This window comes from Eptesicus fuscus, chromosome 9, assembly GCF_027574615.1.
Source record: "Eptesicus fuscus isolate TK198812 chromosome 9, DD_ASM_mEF_20220401, whole genome shotgun sequence".
NCBI classification, from domain to species: Eukaryota; Metazoa; Chordata; class Mammalia; order Chiroptera; family Vespertilionidae; genus Eptesicus; species Eptesicus fuscus.
The window spans coordinates 32,195,458-32,211,614 of NC_072481.1; the positions used below are offsets into that span (position 1 = coordinate 32,195,458).

Here is a 16,157-nt window from a genome sequence, read left to right on the forward strand (position 1 = left end):
AAACGATAGCATCTTGTAAGCCTCTGCTTGGTCACCTGGGAAGCTCACTCCTTCCGCCTCCCAGGACCGGGCTCTGGCACCATCCCACACTGACGCGCTCTGTCGTGTTGCCCTCATAACCACACTGGTACTTGTCATTCCCGGTGGACAGATTTTTGGTTTGGCAGACGCGAGCTCTGTAACCCGTCCTCTCTGCATGTGTGACGTGGAAAAAGCCTTTGGCACTAGGCAGCCCTGGATCCAAACTGTGGCTTCTCCGCTTGCTGGCTCTGAGGACAAATGGCATGACCTCTGCGAGCCTCAGTCTCCCTCCCTCTAAGATGGGGAGAGCGAAGCCAGCCTCCCAGGAGTGTAGCAAGATTTTCACACGCTACGCAGTTCACGGTCGGGGTGAGTTCCTTCCCGTTTCCCTGGCCGGCCTCCGCGCGTGCTCTTCGCCGGCATGTTCCAGCCACCAGAACTCGCTGGCTTCCACGGGCCTGAGCGTCTTTGGCTCCACACCTTCGGGTGACAACTCCGTGGCCTGCCGGGCCCACCAGCTCCCTTCGGCCTCTGCCAAGCCCAGCATGCTCTTAGGCTTCCCCAGGGCGGGCTGAGCCCCCACCCCAGGCCTGTGGCCCTAGTCCCTGGCCGGCTGGGAGGCAGCTGCCAGCCAACTGTTTACCTTGGGAGCGTGGTCTCCTCTCCGGCAGCGTTTGCCAGCCGTGGAGTGAGGGCAGATTTATGAACTTGGTCACACAGAAACTATTTAAGGCTCTGGTTGGCCAGCAGTAATGTAAAGGCATACAGTGCCTGTTTGAGAAAAGATTGCATTTAGGTGCCCACACTTTGGTCTGATTTACAGTGTAGGCCAAGGATCCAATTAGCGTTCACAGCCGTCTTTTAGCTGAAGCCCAGCGCCTTCCAGGATTATGCAGACTTTCCAAAGCCTGGGCTATGATGAAATTATAGCCGAAGGCTCGTAAAGTCGTTCACCGTTTATAAATGCAGCATATTCTTAACTGCCCCGATGCTCAGCTTACCTGCAAGGCCTTGGAGCCCTTGTGGCCTAGCTCTTTGTTAAAGTGACCCCAGGAGATTACTGGGAGGGAAGACCTGGTTTCGATCCTGCCTCTCCCCTGCTTGCTATGTGACCTTGTGCACATTGCTTAGCCTCTCTGAGCCTGTATTTCTTCATGTATAACTTGACTAGTGTGGCAGAATGTGACCGAGGAAGGGTCCTGGACACTGCTTTATGGGAATCAAACTAGGCAATGTCTATAGATACCTATCACAGGTCCTGGCGCATAGCAGGTGCTCAGTAATGGAGTGTACGTTAGAGTTTCTGTAAGGAACAAAAACCCAGTTGGGGACTGGCCTCTTGGCTGGGACTATGCCTGGCTGCCCGGCTGCCTGGCCGGGGCGGAAGCAGGGGGCAGTAGAATGTAGTATCTATATTGCCTGTGGTCCTTCAGGAAGCAGGGCCTAGAATGGGTGATGGGTGGGCTGGTGAATGCTGTACCCTGGAGTCAGACCACACACTCATCACCACTCCCAAGAGCTGCTTCTGAGCAGTCTACTGAGCAGGCTGTGTGGCTGAGGCCTTCTTAAAGCACCTTCTGTTTGCACAACTGCCCCAGTGCCTAGCACTGTGCTGGACTCATAACAGGCCCTCAGAAATGTGTTGCAGTCCTGGCGAAGCCAGCCAAGCTGATATGCCCTTAGGCCAGTGGTCGGCAAACTGCGGCTCTCAAGACACATGCGGCTCAAGCCGCGGTTTGCCTCTCTGTTGACTAATGAGTTTGCCGACTACTGCTAGACTAAATGTTACCATGTAGTTGGAAGCTGTGAGGGTTAGGCAGTTGTGGCATATTGTGTGCAAAGAGGTAAAGGCTAGTATATGACAGTGGTGGGCAAACTCATTAGTCAACAGAGCAGCAAACCGCGGCTCGCGAGCCGCATATGGCTCGCGAGCCGCAGTTTGCCGACCACTGCCTTAGGCCAACCAGACAAACCCGGACCTGTCTCCAGTCTTCCCTAGGGCCCCCTCTGTCCTCACTGCAACTCCTGCCCTCGGGGCATTGGAGGGAAGCTGATATCAGGTCTGCGTGTGGACAGGTTTCTGATGATCGGGACTGTCCACCAGTGGAAACCAGTCTCACCAGCAGGGAGCAAGCTCCTGTCGCTGAGGTGGGGGGCAGGCTGAGGACTGCGAGGGGATTCATGGCCCAGGACAGAAGGGCAAAGCAATACGCACTAAGAATGTTCTGCACGTGCAGGGTCCTAACAGGCTCACGCACGGCGAAGGGGGCCTGGCATTTGCTTGCTCCCTCAGCTTTACTGAGAGTCCCTCTGGGTTGGTGCCGGGCACCATGACATGGATGGGGCACCCTTCGTGACCTTGCCCCAAGCCTGGTGGGGAAGCCACACACTAAAGCAGGGGAAGTAGGCATGCGGGTTAGCCCAAGAGGTGGGAGCTTGTTAGGAAGAGGGGTGGGGACAGTGTGTGGGAATAAGTGCCACGTTCCGGGATTGACGTGGAGTCTGCTGGGCCAGACTAGACGGCCCGGGGTGGGGAGCAGCGGATGGGAGACGGGAAAGGCCAGCTGGCTGGGGCTCACAGCATAGACGCACACAGAGGACGCGGGGCGTTGTCTGGGGATCTTGGAAGAAGTGCTTTCACCAGTGGCTTTTCAAAAGATCACTGATAGTGACAGGAGGCTGGACCCCAGGGGATGGCATCCAGGGTGACCCTGGGCTGCCCTCCCCACTCAGGGCCCTTTGAGTGTGTCCCTGTGGCTCGCCATCCCTCCACGCGCTGCTGCACTTCCTGAACCCAGGCTCCCATCACACTGTGCACACATTGTGTGCGTTTGACGGTGTGCCCTTCTAGCCTGACAAGCGGTGCCTGTGCAGGCCCGGCACTGCCAGCCTCCCGGCCCTCCCTCCTCATCCAGAGCCCCGGGCCCCATCTTAGTTTTGGCTCCGTTCTGCTTTGATTTGGGGCTCTTCTAAGGATGTTTGATTGGCAGTAAGCGGAGTAAACCATAAGCTCATGCAAAAGGGAAGCTTATTTGTGTGTTTTCTGCTGTTCTGTTAACAAAGACTTCAGAGGGGCATATGGAACGGATAAGGGATTATTTAGAAATCAGAAATTTTTGCAAGAGACTGGAAAGAACTTGACAAAAACCGTTTAAGTACTATAACGTGCTTCATTTGAAAAAGGTATATATTTACTTAGCCTGTCTGATTTTACAGGAAGAGAATCAGGGAGGCATTACGAAATGGGATTGGAGTGACAAGATATTTCATGGTTGCTGCTTGGCGGTACCTACCCGTGCCCATGTGGTCTGCTTTGTGTCTGTTTCAAGGCACACCTGAAGGATCAGAGGGCTGTCCTCCCCCGCCGGCCTCAGCCACAGGGTGTGGATGCTCTGCATCTGGGTCCCGGCCGCTCCCCACCCCACCCTCCAGAACCCCAATAGGCTGTGTGGGCTCTTCCTCGCTTCCTTACATCTAACTGGTCACCAAGTGCCAATGACCTGGCCTCCTAAACCTGTCTCTTGAGTCAAATCCCAGTTGCTACTCCTACTTGTATCTGAGTGACGTGGAAGTTACTAGAGTATGGTGCTCTGTGCCTCAGTTTCTCCATCCGTAAAATGGGGTCCTGGTGTTCGTGCCCACCGCTGGGGCTGTTCTGGGTCCATGGTGACAGCATGTGCAGTGTCCAGGGTATCCAGCAAATAAGACGCGAGTGTGGGTTCACTTGCTTCCAGTCCCAGCCCTGGCCGCAGGTCGCCTTGGGATTAGGGAGGTGAGCAGGGCTGTGGTGCTGGCCTGTGCTGTGCACACGCCAGCTGAGCTCCGGGCGGCTGTCTCTGAGGGTTGGCCACACCGGCCGTGGGCGGTGGATGAGCATGGCGCGCGGCTTCCCCCTCTCCTCCCCAGCATGGAAGCAAATTCTCCGCGTTTTGACTGAGTGCTGCTTCCCAGTGGGCCTGGCTCCAGAGTTGAGTGAGCAGTCCGGCAGGTCAAGGGAGTCTCCTGAAGCCCAACAACATAGCCTCGGCCCCACGGCCCACATGCACACACGCCCGTAATATACCTGCACACACGGCGCACGCGTCTCGTCCCGTTTGGTCCCTGCTCTGTGCTGCAGTCAGAGAGGCCGCGCCCTGCCTCCTTCCGCAGCCTCAGAGCCACACCAAGGTCTGAGGTGGAGGGTTTACAGAGTCAGTGTGGCCAAGGAGACTGTCCTAGTGCAGCACCCTGCTTTGTAGGGGAGGGAGTGATCTAGTCACCCGACGGGGAGGAGGGCGGCCAGTGTTGGGATTTGAGAGTCCCCGTGGAGCTTTCTGGAGCATGCCGGCCCTGCAGGTCGCTGAGCCCGGAGAAGCCACAAGTGGGCAGCACTCAAGTCTGCCCAGAGAGAGCTGCAGGGGCCGGAGCTGCCAGCCCCTCTCAGAACCCCAGGTCCCCTGCCTTCTTCTTCCTCTTCTTTTTAAAATATATTTTTATTGATTTCAGAGAGGAAGGGAGAGGGGAGAGAGAGAGAGAAAAACATCAATGATGAGAGAGAATCATTGATTGGCTGCCTCCTGCATGCCCCCTGCTGGGGATCGAGCCCGCAACCCTAGCATGTGCCCTTGACCGGAATTGAACCCGGGACCCTTCAGTCCGCAGGCTGATGCTCTATCCACTGAGCAAAACCAGCCAGGGCCTCCCCTGCCTTCTTTTCCACTCTGCACCCCGGAGAACGTCCCCTTCCAGCCTCACAGCCTGCTGGAGGCAGGGAGGACGGCCGTGTCCTTCAGTGGTGGCTTCAGCAGGATCAGCGGGGTTCTCAGGGTGGGTGCCTTCCTGAGTGCCCCGAGGCCGTGGCTCTCAGGAAAATGTCCCCAGCTTCTCAGAGCTGGCCCCCTGGGGCCTGAGGACAGGTCAGGATTGGTGGGGCCTATGTCACTGTCTCCCTGATGTGACCCACCCACACCCACACCTTTGCCCAGTGTCCTTGTCACCAAAAGGTTCCAACCTGAGTGCAAATCGGCGTCAGAAGAGGACACTTGGCTGAACTAACGAGCTGCTTGATTAGTCGTGTGGTGTCAGACTAGTCATGCCCTGGCTCCTCCTGAGATTTGCGGTGTGACCTGGGGCAGGTCAGCTACCCCTCTCTGGACTCTGGCTCCCTTACTTTTACAAGTGACACACATAACCTGGCCCCTCCTGCCTGCCACCACCCCAGCTACCCAAACGTGATCCCAGGGGCTGTGGTGGGGTGGGTGGGGTCCTCTGGACACCGCGAAGAAAGGGCTTGGGTCCGAGTCCCGCTCACCATGTGCTCTCAGACGATGTTCCACCTCTTGTGCCTCAGTTTTCTCATCTGACAAAAGGAAGTTGTTACCCTTGAGATCTCAGCTCAGGTGCTCCTGTCACATCGCAAGGCCAAGTGCTTCTTCCCATAGCACTCGCACGGTCAGACATACCTTTTTTTTTTTTTTTAATCATCACCCGAGGATATTTTTTCCATTGATTTTTTTTTTTAGAAAGAGTAAAGAGGAGGGAGGAGGTGGGGGGGAGAGAGACACATCAATTGGTTGCCTCCCACACGCACCCTGACCAGGAATTGAACCTGCAACCCTTCCGTCCCAGGGCTTATGCTCTAACCACGGAGCAAACCGACCAGGGCAGACATTATCTTCTTTATTTGCCGACTTGGTTGGCCTCTGTGTCACCCCAGCATATGAGCTGCACAGGGGCAGAGGCCATGTGTGTCCTACTGATTCACCCCTGTGTCCCCAGCATTTTGTAGGTTGGATGGATGATGGGTGGGTGAGTATGTGCATGGATAGGTCACAGTTGGATGGAGAGCTGGTGGATGGGTAGGAAAAGGCTGCCTCAGGTGGGGGCACCATCTCAGCAGGTGTGTAAGCCAAGGGCCGTGGCCCCTGCCAGGGAGCTGTGGACTGGATTCCCACAGGCCTGGCTGTGCTTTCCTGTGTCCCGAGAGCTGAAGCACAGGCTTCTGTGGTGGGGTTGGCTGTATCTGCCAGGCGAGCCAGTGTGGACCAGCTGGGTGGGGTGGGAAAACAGAGAAGAAAGCAGAGAAGGTCGGTGGTCCTCCTGCTCGGGCTGTGGAATCGGCTTGAATACCAGCTCTGCGTTGACTTGGTTGGGACTTGTCCCCAGGTGAAGGTTTGAGCAAGTTGCTTATGACCTCCAAGCTCAGCCTCTTTGTATATAAAACGGAGATGACACGAGTACTGACCCCCCAGGGTTGTTGATGAAACGGGCGCCTCCTTTTCTGTCTCTGGGATAGCTTGCCTTCTCGTGGCCAACTTCCTCCTCAGGGTTGATGGTAAAAATAGAGCCCTAGCCGATTTGGCTCAGTGGCTAGAGCATCAGCCCATGGACTGAAGGGTCCCGGGTTCGATTCCAGTCAAGGGCATGTACTTGTTGCAGCTTGTGGCCCTGGTCAGGGCCCATGTGGGAGGCGACCAATCAATGTGTCTCTCACATTAATGCTTCTCTCTGTCTCTTCCCCCTCCTTTTCACTCTCTCTAAAAGTCAGTGGGAAAATGTCCTTGAGTGAGGATTAACAAGTAATAATAAAATATAGAAAAACCCTCCTAGAGATAGTCTCACATGAGGCTGCAGCCCTGGTCCAGCCAGCTCTCCCTCCTGCCTCTCGGCCTCCAGGAGGGATGGAGGGGGGCCTGCGGAGCATCCCTGGGAACCAGCGAGGGGCTGACAGGATGGATGGCGGAGGGGGGAATGTTCCTATTAGGCCATGGAATGTTTGCTTTTCTCTCTAAGAGCTGGTTGTGGTCATGTAAATCACCCTGGAGGAAAATCAGAGGGTCCCCAAACGCATCTGTTGGCTTTTATAAAAAAAAAAAGAAAAGAAACGAAAGACAACGATCTTTGTGGTTGGCTTAAAAGTATTTTAATCACCAACGAACAAGGGAAGAATAAACCCCTGGAGCAGGCGGGAATGTGGCCAGGGGACCTGAGGAGGAAGCCTGGTGGGGGCTCCCCGTCCGCCTGCCACCTGGGTCCCCCGTGCGGAGCCAACCTGTACACAGGGCTTGTGTGCAGATCACAGGGACCTGCCTGGTCCCACTCCCATGGGGAAGCGCTGTCCACCCATACACTTTAAGGTCGGGGTGTGCGGTGAGGCCTGAGGAGCTGGTAGAGTTGGGGGGTTTTGGGGCATGGGCACAGGCTCAGAGAATGTGATAGACTATACCTGGGTCTGTGCTAAGCATGGAGGGGATTAGGAGAGAGTGGGTATATGTGTGAGTGTGTAATTAGCTCTGTGAGGGTGAATGGGACTTGTTTGCTGTGTGATTGGAATGTATACAGTTGCAGAGTACATATTGGGGATTGGGATTGAGGTGTGTATGGGATTTGGTGTAGATGGGGAGTTTATGTAATTGGTATGTATATATTGAGGACGTGGTTGGGGGAGTATATGGTAGAGATAGATGTATACCCATTGCATACCCCATGGACCCCTGTATACTATACATCTACACCCAAAGCATACCCAGAACCCCCAACACCACACCCAGACACACATTCAACACCCCACACCCAATACATACTCCTGTAACACACTCTCAGACACATTTCTCCATAGATATGCATATGTGTGTGTGGTTGGTGAGTGTGTATGTGTATGTATTGGGATTTGAGTTTGGAAGACACATGGTATGTGCCTATATGAAGGGAGGGTAGTTTGAGAATGTGGTTGAGTGTTTGGTGTGTATTGTATGTGCAGTGTGTGTTGGGTGTGTGGAGCTGCATTGGGTGTTTTTATGTGTGTATGTTGGTTGTGCATGTGTGGTTAAGGCACGCATGTGTTAGGAGGAGTGTTTTGGAGAATTTGTTCTGTATGTACATGTGTATTGGGTATGGGAATGCGTGTTGGCATTGGGTTTGTGTGTGTGTATGTGTGTGTGTGTGTAGGGTTGGGATGGGACGTTGGATGTACGTGTGTGTGTGTGTTGGGTGTAGGAGTGCTAGGGTAGAGGTCACACTGGCTAGGGGAGATGAGCCTTCGGGCCTGGCCCAGGCTGATTGAACCTAGGAGCCTGTAGCCCCCACTCCCTTCTCCTCAAGTCAAGGTGCCAACTGGGAATATTCCTGGGAGAGAGCAGGGTCTGGAGGGGTGAAGAGAGAACTGGGACCTTCCCGGCAGAGGGGCCAGGAGGCAGATCACCCAGCACCTCCAGGGAAAGCAGTGACATGGCGGGGGGGTGGTGGCGGTGAGGGAGATCAGAAGAAGTGGGGATAATGTCAGGCCAAGGAGGAAGAGCAGAAGGGGCCAGACTGCAGAGCTCACAGATGGAGGATCCCCTGGAAGGGCAGTATGGCCAAAGGGGCTCTGTGAATACCCACAGGGTCCCTGAGGAAGGCAGCCCCTCGGGAGGCTTCAGTAGGTCCCCAGGCTCTGAGTGACTTTGGACCTGGCATCCTCCCCACACTCAGGGAGGCCCCAGGGCAGAGATTGTTACCCCATTTGACAGAACACCAGGCCGGAGGGAGGAAGCAGCCTGAGGCATGGGCCTTGGAGGAGGGACTCCTCCTCTTCAACCTGAGAGAGGCCTCCGTCCTTTGGGGTCCTGAGTGTGGGCGGACCCTACAGTTCCCCCAGTGCTGCCTCACAACGTCCCCAGGCTTCCCTGCACCCTGAGTGGCAGGTGTTTTGAATTTCTTTGTGTAGATGGGACATATGCTAGAAATTTTGCAAAACCAAAAAGAGAGAGCAGATGACTCTAAACCACCAGGGAGGGAAGTTTCCTTTGGGCCGGTTCCTGCCCTGCGAGACATAGTGCTGAACACATAGGAAGTGCTCAGCAAGGGCGACTTCCAATTCATCGCCGGGATTTTAGAGTGAGAGGGGTCTGAATCGTGGTCCAGCCCTCATCTTGGGTGAGGTATTCACCTCTCCGTGCTTCAAGTCCCCAGGGTGGGGCTGTGGAGAGGATTAGTGGCAACTAGCATCAATACATTTAGCATTATATCTAAGAAATTCCCCGGGGTTCCATGGAACATCATCGTTTTTCATAGCAGTATTATAGTCCGTCATGCAGATTGGGGCACAGGGTACTTACTCAGCCTGCTCACACTGTTGGATATCTAGGTTGTCCCTGAACTTCCACTCTTCCTAGTCCATAACAAAAATATTTCATTAACTGTCTTCTTGCATAAAGCTTCTCTGATCTCCAGCCTGGGTGGTCACCCAGAACGGAGGTATCAAAGGGCGATTGGAACCTGGCTCTGTGTGAGTCCCTGTTTGCTCTATGTACAGTCACACCTAACCCTACGACCCCCGCGGGCACGACTTCCTGCCGTCTGGGCCTGAGGTTCCCAGCACTGCCTCCTGCTGCCTGGCCCAGGCTGATGCAGAGCAAGGCCAAGGATGCTCCCTGGCTAATGTGTTAATGGGCTAGGCTCCCTCTGGTGCTGGCGGCCGAAAACAGCACCGTCCGTGATGTACAGTGGGTTGGTTCCTGAGCCAGAGACTGGACTCTTCTGGGAGAAAATTCCCTTTCGACCAATTTGAGCATGTATAGCTAGCTGTACTGGAACCGAATCCTTCCTGAATAAGTCAAATCCAGATCCCCCAAGGTTGGCAAAGGAGACAGAATCTGGTGGCCCTGGCTCCTGTCAGTCCCCTTTGAGGGTCTCTTGCTGCCCTGCCCCATGTCAGCTCCAGGAGGCACGATGACATTCCCTTAAGGCCCTGGAGCTTCCACTTTGCCCTCTCCTGGAGGGGTGACCTGAGCAGGCACTGCTCTGTGACGCTGTGTAGTTACCTGTAATGTGGGGGTGATCAAAACAATGGCAACCACCATAAGAACACCTTGTGGAGTTGTTGTGGGATTAAAACACTTACGACCTGTAAAGCACTTGAAGCAGGGCCCAGCCTATAGTAAGCACTCAGTCACTGTGAGCTGTTGTTACCTTTAGCTCAGAAAATGACTTTACTTTTGCAAACACATTTCTGATAAGGGACTTGTACCCAGAATATGTTTAAGAACCCTTACATTTTAGTAATAAAAAAAGAACCCACTTTTTAAAAGGGCAAAGGACTTGCATAGACATTTCTCCAATAAAAAAAACATGGCCAAACGCACATCATTAGCTACCAGGGAAATGCAGATCAGAACCACAAAGGGATACTAGCTCCTGCCACTAGGATGGCTATAATAGAACAGTGGGTAATAAGTGCTGGCAAGGACATGGAGACATTGGAATCCTTAATGGTATACCCTGATGATAGGAATGTAAAATGGTGCAGCTGCTTTTGAAAATAGCCTGGCAGTTCTGCAAACAATTAAATATAGAGTTATCATGTGATTTAGCAATTCCACTCCTAGGTATATACCCAAAAACAAATGAAAACATGTCTACACAAAATCCTGTACATAATCTTTATTGCAGCATTCTTCATAATTAATAAAAAGTGAAAACAAACTAAATGCCCATCAACTGACAAATAGATAAATAAAATGTAGTCTATCCATATAATCGATTATTACTCAGCCATAAATAAGAATGAAGTATAGTCCCGGCCAGTTGGCTCAGTTGGTTGGAGTGTTCTCCCATACACCAAAAGGTTGCAGGTTCGATTCCCAGTCAGGATACATACCTAGGTTTCAGGTTCAATCCCCAGTTGGGGCATTTTCCCTCACATCTCTCTCTTTTTCTTTCTCTCTCAAATCAATTTAACAAAAACATATCCTTGGGTGAGGATTAAGAAGATAAATGAAGTACAGATACATGCTATAACATAGGTGAACCTTGAATCATTATGCTAAGTCAGTGGTCAGCAAACTCATTAGTCAACAGAGCCAAATATCAACAGTACAACGATTGAAATTTCTTTTGAGAGCCAGATTTTTTAAACTTAAACTTCTTCTAACGCCACTTATTCAAATTAGACTCCCCCAGGCCGTGGTATTTTGTGGAAGAGCCACACTCAAGGGGCCAAAGAGCCGCATGTGGCTCGAGAGCCGCAGTTTGCTGACCACGGTGCTAAGTGAAAGCGGCCAGTCACACGAGGCAGGCGTGCCATGCCTAGAACTAGAAGGGACCTGTGGGATCACCTTCAGTCCTCTCCCCTTTATTTCACGGATGGGGAAACTGAGGCCCAGAGAAGTGGAGTGGAAAAAAGGAAACATTGGAATGAGACAGGCTTGCGTTCAGGTCCCAGGAAGCCGTCACTCCTGGGTGGCCTTGGGCAAGAGTCGTCCTTCAAATTGGAGTTGTTGAGGAGGTAAAGTGCGCGGGCCCGGGGCCAGTTAGAGCTTAGCAGCTGAGGGGGGAGAGGCAGCCGTGTTCAGCAGAAGCCGTCCCTGTGCGAAGAGGCAGAGAGAGAGGCAGGCCAAGAGGGAGGAGTCAGAAAAGCAGGACGATTCTGTTACTGAGTTTTTAAAAAATAAATATTTGTAGAAGTTTTATACGCTTATTGAAGAAAACATGGAAAACGCAATAAGCATAGATTTAGAAGCAAACACAAGTTGTTCCTACTGCCCCCTCACAAAGAGAGCCTCTCTGGGCTGCCTTTGGCTCCGGGAGTAAAATAGAAATGGACTTGACGAAGCATCTTTTTAATGAGAAAGTACCACCATCATGCTCTGGCAATCCCTGGCAGCCCAGGTCTGGCTCAGCACGAAGGAAGAGGCAGGGAAATAGCATTTGTTAGACCTGGTCTGGGCCCAGCTCACCAAGTTTGTGTTCCAGAAAGTACAGTCATTCCAAAGACGATGAAAACCCACTGTGGTGCGTGCAGTGACAAATGCATTCTGAAGCAGGGCCCTGTGCTTCCAGGCTTGCGTGGGCCTGCAGGGCTCACCAGAGAGCTGTGGCTGTTGGTGAAGTTCTGGGAGGCTGGGTGTATTAGCGGGGAGCTTGTCTGGTCAAGGCCTAAGAAACAGGACTCACAGAGATCAGTAACACCATCCAGTCATTAAAGGCAGTGACAGGCAGTGAAAAGTTGAAAAGCTCAGGACCCAGGACTCAAGAGCTACTTCTGTGAGGATGCAGGAGATGGCCCTGCGGCCCTTTCTCTGGGTGAGGAGGAGAGCTGGGTGAGGCCACAGGTCAGGGTGCACTGGATTGGGGTGGGGGTGGGGGAGAGAGGAGGTCTGGAGGCCTGGCTCCCTGTCTTGGTGTCACCACTGACTTAACGGGCAGCCTTGAGCCAGTCCCTTCTTCCCCAGCCCTAGTCTCCCCACCTGTAAAATGGACAGGCTTCTTCAAACACCCCTTCCAATTCAGACCTTCTGTGTTTTTAAATAAAAAGAGCCTCTTCCCTACCCAAGGAGGTTGGGGCGGTCGAGGGTGGTGGTGGGGGGCGGGGAGGGCGCGGGCAGGGAGGTGAACAAGGGTGGCTGACTCTGACTGAGCAGATGGTTCTAGCCAGAAAACGTGTTCTGAGCCCCTACTGTGTCTCCAGCCCATTGGCGGGCCCTGGAGTGAGAGGCCAGTCAGTGGCACTAACACCATCCTGTGCCTGACTCACACCCTGGCTGATGGGAGAGAAGGACACAGATGCAGACATTTAGAATCTTGAGTCCTAGGGGCTGTAATGAGGGAGGGACAGGGCTGTGGCACCCCAGAGGAGCCTAGCCCTAACAGCAGTGAAATCAAGGAAGGCTTCCTGGAAGAGGTGGCATATGAGCTAAAGCTTGGAGGATGAGCAGGATTTTGCCAGGAGAAGTGGCAGGAGAAGGACACTCTAAGTAGAAAGTGACAGGAGCGGAGGCATAGTGGTGTCGGCTGCATGGAGGGTGACCCTCATCTCTAGCGTGTTGTATTGCTGGGTGGAGCCCTCTCCCAACCCGAGGTGTTGGGCCCTGCCCTCCCTTATCTCATTTGGCCCTTACAATAAACCTACAAGGAAGGAGTGTTAACTGGACCAGGGAAGCTAAGTGACATGCCCAAGGACACAGCCAGTAAGAAGCAGAGCTGGGACTTGAACCCAGGTCTGCCTGACCCAAAGCCCACACCCCATCCAGCTGGTTCAGAGATGGGTGTTGAAGGAGCAGTTGCTCCTTCCTGCCCAGGCCTGTGGCTCTGACCTGCCTGTGTGTCCTCTGCCCTGGGAGCGAGCCCGTCTATCACTGCTATTCCGTTAAACCAGCCACTGCTGAGACTCCTCAGCCTTCGCTGGTCACCTCGTGTGGAACCCTGTGAGGAGTCATCTGTGTCCCCAGTGCCTCTAGTGGGGTCGGCCTCAGGTTTCCTGATGCAGGTGCACAGCTGTCATCGTCACGTGCTTCATCCCAGATGTTTTGGAAGTTGGTCACCATCCATGTCTTTTTGATCTTTAGATCCCCCCTGGAGGCCATCATATTGTCCCCATATATTTATGCAGAAGCTGAGTTCAGAGGGGAGTCCTTTGTTCACGTCACATAGGGCAAGAGCAAGCATCAGTCCAGACCTCAGATCTCTCTGGCCCACGGAGGGAGGGAGTGTCCCATGGTCCTGTTACCAGGACAGCTCACCCAAAGTCACTGGAGAACTAAGGACGTTTAGTTCTGCAGCCTGTATTTGTCTGTGAAGTATTATGCTGCCCTCTCTGACTTTTCTTTAAAAAAAACACAAAAACTTCAACAAAACAGAGTTCTATAAAACATAAAGCAGTAAGTATAATGTATCAAGAAGTAGAAAGTGGTGAGCACAGTGTAAGAATAAAGGAGAAGTTACCCTTAACTACACTGCTCGGAAACTTTCCCCAGACTTTCCTCTCTGTATGATAATTATACTCTTTACTAGAATGGAATCATAATACCTTTACTGTTCGGTAACTTGCTTTTTTCACTAACAGTGTCTTTTGGACATCTGGCAATGCACACTTAGCTGAGTGAGTGAGTGAGGAAATGAATGAATGGCCAGTGAATGAATGAACTGCAGTCTGCTCTCTGGTGCCGCTGGACAAGTCAGACTTTGCCAGATGGCCTCCCAGAACCAGGAGCCTCCCTCTCTCTCCTGTCACTGACTCCCCGTGCCCTGTAGCCTTGGCCCCTTTTCTCCATCTATGCAGGGGGTTGTGGGTGCTGATACCGACCCTCCATAGCCCTGGGAGGGGCTAACGCTACTCTGCTTACCATCCCCATAATGCCAATGACTCCCAGAGAGGTTAGGTGGTTTCTGCCAGTCGCAGAGTTGGAGGGAGAGGGGATTTGAACTCAGGCCTGGTGACTCTGTACGCCAGAATGAGCACGCAAGACAGGAAGAGCCTGCCCTAAAAAGGGTGCCAAAGTTGGGTGCTGGGACTGACCGGCAGACCCTGAGCAATGGATGAATGGATTACTCTGACACACGTTTCTGTGAAAGAGAGGGCTAAGGGGCTGCTTGGCTATAGGGACCAAACAGCCCTGTTCGCCTGCCTCCGTAGGCTTTTATTGTAACAATAGCTTGAACTAAAATTAACTATTAGACACTATCAGCAGGGTAAGCATCCTTGAGAAGACACATGCGTCTGTAGTGTCCTTTAAGCAAGGATGTTTTGAAGTCTACATATAAAGATTCCAGTAAAACACCCAGGGCTCAGACTTGTTTGGAAAAGTCAAGGCAGGTCTGTGCCTTCGGCAAGGTCCCCCTAGAGGCCCCTGACCTTTCAGAGATTCCTCCTTAGAGACTTTCCAACCAAGTCCTGTGCTTCCCCACAGTTGGGGGTCAGGAGAAACCTTAATCAGCCTTGCCTTCTCTAGGCTGCCTCAGTGTCCCCACCTGTAACACGAGGGCCTCTGAGAGCCAGCCAGCACTGACGCTGTGTGAATCTCGGGTTCCTGTGCAGCCTGGTCCAACCACCCTGCTTTTACCCCAAGGCCAGAGCAGAGCCAGCGAGGAGCCTGGCCCAGGACCTGCCCCAAAGCCCAGCCTCTGCAGAGGCGTCACTATTGGAGCTGAGCTCTGACACCTGAGGGAATTCCAGGCTGAGGGAACAGCATGTGCGAAAGCACAAGGAAGTACAGGAAGAGCCCAGGAGTCAGTGTAACTGGAGCGCAGAGAGGAAAAAGGAGCTTGGGGAGCCAGCCACAGCGGGAGGCCCACAGATCCCCCTGGCGGGAGGCTGGGAACAGCAGGCCCGAGGCCTTGGGTTGTATCCTGAGGGCAATAAGGAGCCATTGGTGGGTTTTGAGCAATGACAGGGACATGTTTGCAACTTGTAACTCTCCCCAGCTGCAGTGGGTGATTTGGGGCATTGGCTGGGGTGGAAACAGGGAGGCCATTGAGGAGAAGGGCAGGAGGGGCAGATAACTGGCACGGCCATGAGCAGTGAGCCATCGAAGGCCTCCCCTGGGCCCCCAGCCCCACTCAGGCTCCCAACTTGCTTCTCCCAGGACGGAGCCATGGACTCCTCCTCAGTCCTCAGCCTCTGCTGGCAACCAAGGGCCCTGGTTGGGCCCAAGTGCAAAGCAGCGATTTATTTTCTGTAAAGTATCGGTGCCCAAGTCATAGCTGAGTGCCTCAGCACAATGGCATCCTTCTCTTTTTGTCCTCCTTAATTTTAGAAGCCAAAGCTAAATGTTTTAATTTTACATGATTCCTGACATATGCTAATGGGTTCCAGGTGTCGCCCTGAGTGGGCGGTGCAGCGTGGCCAGGCCAGGCATCGGCTCAGGGCCTGCGCCCCATCACGCCCTGCTGCCACCTTGGTTCCCACAGAAGGGCCCTGCAGCGTGTTTTCCTTGAGAACCCCTTCCTGCTTAATCATCTAGTTATCGCTCTTTCTCGGTTTGTGTGGTGACCACAGCATATTTCTCCCTTGCCCAAGGGATGGGAGGCTCCCGTGAGGGCCAGCGGGCCTGCCCGTCCCAGCAGGAGGCACCGCTTCCCTTTCCGGATTCCCTGGGGAATCCTGGGCACAGCTGAGGGCTGGCCCCTCCCCCAGACCCTGCCAGAGCTTTCCAACCTGCTGAGCAGCGGGAGGATGTAGGTCTCAAGGGGAATGTGTTGCCAGGGAATATAGGAAAGGCGATGCAGTGGCTGTTCCTGCTAGTGCTGTTTTCTGGGGACGTGAAACATTTCACTCTTCCTTCTGGTCATTTCTTCCCCAGGCCCCGCTGTTTCTAAGTCTGCAGCCCACTCTGCTTTTCGTTGAAGGAGAACAGGGGCGGGGGCTTTGGCGTCAGGCAGCCCTGGTTCAGTCCAGATGCAGC

At 53.4% G+C, this 16,157-nt stretch overlaps 1 protein-coding gene across 3 annotated transcripts in view; it reads left to right on the forward strand.

Moving 5' to 3' along the window:
- GLIS1 (GLIS family zinc finger 1) overlaps nt 1–16,157 on the forward strand; it is a 229,510-nt gene that overhangs the window by 174,757 nt on the left and 38,596 nt on the right. The window lies entirely within an intron of this gene.